Source organism: Austrofundulus limnaeus, unplaced genomic scaffold (genome assembly GCF_001266775.1).
Source record: "Austrofundulus limnaeus strain Quisiro unplaced genomic scaffold, Austrofundulus_limnaeus-1.0 Scaffold713, whole genome shotgun sequence".
NCBI classification, from domain to species: domain Eukaryota; kingdom Metazoa; phylum Chordata; class Actinopteri; order Cyprinodontiformes; family Rivulidae; genus Austrofundulus; species Austrofundulus limnaeus.
In genome coordinates this window covers 68,861-72,289 of record NW_013953115.1, presented here as the reverse complement: position 1 = coordinate 72,289, position 3,429 = coordinate 68,861, and positions in this window count along the sequence as shown.

The following is a 3,429-nucleotide window of genomic DNA, read 5'->3' as shown; positions in this document are numbered from 1 at the left end:
GTTAGAATTTGGTTAAACCCTGGTTAGGACATGGTTAAAACCTGGTTAGGACATGGTTAAAACCTGGTTAGGACTTGGTTAAAACCTGGTTAGAACTTGGTTAGGACTTGGTTAGAACTTGGTTAGGACTTGGTTCAAACCAGGTTCAAACCTGGTTAGAACTTCGTTAAACCCTGGTTAGGACATGGTTAAAACCTGGTTAGGACTTGGTTAAAACCTGGTTAGGACTTGGTTAAAACCTGGTTAGAACTTGCTTAGGACTTGGTTAGAACTTGGTTAGGACTTGGTTAAAACCTGGTTAGGACTTGGTTAAAACCTGGTTAGGACATGGTTAAAACCTGGTTAGGACTTGGTTAAAACCTGGTTAGAACTTGGTTAGGACTTGGTTAAAACCTGGTTAGGACTTGGTTAAAACCTGGTTAGGACATGGTTAAAACCTGGTTAGGACTTGGTTAAAACCTGGTTAGAACTTGGTTAGGACTTGGTTAAAACCTGGTTAGGACTTGGTTAAAACCTGGTTAAAACCTGGTTAGAACTTGGTTAAAACCTGGTTAGGACTTGGTTAAAATTGGGTTAGGACTTGGTTAAAACCTGGTTAAAACCTGGTTAAGACTTGGTTAAAACCAGGTTAAAACTTGGTTAAAACCAGGTTAGGACTTGGTTAAAACCTGATTAAAACCTGGTTAGGACCTGGTGAAAACCTGATTAGGACTTGGTTAAAACCTGGTTAAAACCTGGTTAGGACCTGGTGAAAACCTGGTTAGGACTTGGTTAAAACCTGGTTAAAACCTTGTTAGGACTTGGTTAGGACATGGTTAAACCTGGTTAGAACTTGGTTAAAACCTGATTAGGACATGGTTAAAACCTGGTTAGAACTTGGTTAAACCTGGTTAGGATTTGGTTAAAACCTGGTTAGGACTTGGTTAAAACCTGGTTAGAACTTGGTTAGGACTTGGTTAAAACCTGTTTAGAACTTGGTTAAAACCTGGTCAGGACTTGGTTAAAACCTGGTTAGAACCTGATTAGGACCTGGTTAAAACCTGGTTAGAACTTGGTAAAAACCTGGATAGAACTTGGTTAAAACCTGGTTAGGACTTGGTTAAAACCTACCTGGTTAGGACTTGGTCAAATTACATAATTACAGAGAGAATGAAACTATTCATTTGTGAAATAAATGAATAAATAAATGATAAGCTTTTGTTTAGTTCAGCTTAACGAGTGAGGGGATGATTTATTAAGATCCCAAAAACAAGTGCTAAATTGCTGGGCAGCCTTAAACATTGTGTGTTATTAGTGGGTGTGTCATGGGTGATTTACTAAGATTGGTAGCACAAACACTAACAGATGCAAACATGGTGTGGACCATCCTATTGAAATGAGGATTTGTGTGGCTGTGGAGACGGAGGCAAATAATGCAAGAAAATTCAGTGTTGCAAAACATTTTTCCATAGAACAAGGGTCGGCAACACGTGGCTCTGGGGCCTTTCTTTATGGTCACAAATCAAAATAACTGTTTCATTAGTTTAATTTTTGCTTTTTTTAACCTTTTTGTAGCACATTTATCTTGAAGTTTGATGTGATACTTTAACATCAAATTCAAAACATATAAAACAATTCAGAGAGGTGCTGAAGCACCTCACTGCTTGTCTGAATCATGTCAAATGTTTTTAGAAATCAAAGACCTCAACTTTCCCAAACAGGAAGATCTAGATAGACCGAAAAAAAAAAACAGCTAAACATTTATTTTAGACTCACAGCTGATGCAGGTTTGTTTTATATTGGTTTTAATTTTGTTGGTTGCTGGACGTGGCTGAGAGAGAAAAAGCAGAATGACACTGAGATGAACTTGTAAATTGGCATAATACAAATGATTTTACACATTTTGTCTCATAACTGGCCCATTGTCTTTTGGATTTGGCTCAGCCAAAGTGAAACAGGAAGTGACATCAAAGGGGAACTCTTTAATAAAATACTCTCTGGTATTTATTTATTAAAACAATATTATTTAAACTTTAACTCTTCTTCATCTCTCTTTGATAGAAACTCAAAATAATCTTAAAAAACATCAGATTCTTCTCCACAGTCTGTGTTGTTAGCTGTTGTAACAACGATCTGTTCACATGCAGACATTCTCCTTTGACATCACTTCCTGTTACTTACACTACAAATATCTCAACAACTGTTCATCTCAGTGGTGTGAAATTTGTTTTGCAATATTTTATCAGTGTTATCTTTAAAAAAAAACGCATTCATGTTTATTACAAAAAAAATGATGTCACAGGTGCTTTAAAGCAAACAAATGCTTCACATCAACAGTGAGATGTAGGAGGTTGATAACAATCCACAGAATCTCAAGATCTTGCTAATATGTCATTATAGTCAGCAGCCAGGTTCATGGTACAGCTGATGGGTCTGGATGTACCCAAAACCCATTTATTTCTCATCATTAGATGGTTTTAGTTTAAAACTCCTTAAAGAACTTGTTTGATCACGTGTTCATATATTTTGTATGATCAAATTATTGTATGTTGACGTTTTACTATTTAATAATCAGAATTGTGTTCCCACCTCGACTCAACCCTCCATTACTGTGATGGACTTTTCATCAACAAAATGAAGAGGATTTATCCAGTCGTTGTAGGACTGCAATGAAGATTAAAAATGACCAAATTTGGAACAGAAGTACCTTCAGTGTGTGGTGCTCATGTAGAATGGAGGAAACAGGCAGATTAAACTAACTAAATTAATAACGATGTATTTATTCACAGAAGAGATGAACTAAAAACTGGGCCAAGGTCAATCAGCAATTTAATCATTAATGCATGATGTAAAAACAAATCACTAACTATCCCTTTAAAAAACTGAGTTAATGTCAATGATCAGTGTATTTCATATATTTCTATTTAACATGTGGTCTTTTCAGAGAAAAACAACCATGATAATCCACTTTCATAAAAATAAAAAATGTTATTTGTGTAAAAAAAAACATTTAGCTGCTGTTAACTGCCCCAGTAACCTGAGTGAAAATTGTTGGTCGTACGTCTCTTGCTAGTCCTGAAGCTTCAGATTAAAATAAACTCATGATGAGAAAAGACAAAATTATCCGATTCAGTCAAACCTGGAAAATAACATCTTTCTTTTTTTTATTCTGCTCTCAGAGGAGTAAGACGCTTTTTCCCACTCATCTGTCCATCCATCCATCCATCCATTTTCTTCCGCCTATCCGGGGTCGGGTCGCGGGGGCAGCAGCTTCAGAAGGGAGGCCCAGACCTCCCTCTCCCCAGCCACTTATTCCAGCTCCTCCAGGGGAACTCCAAGGCATTCCCAGGCCAGCCGAGACAAACTGTCTCTCCAGCGTGTCCTGGGTCTTCCTCGGGGCCTCCTCCCGGTGGGACATGCCCAGAACACCTCACCAGGGAGGCGTCCAGG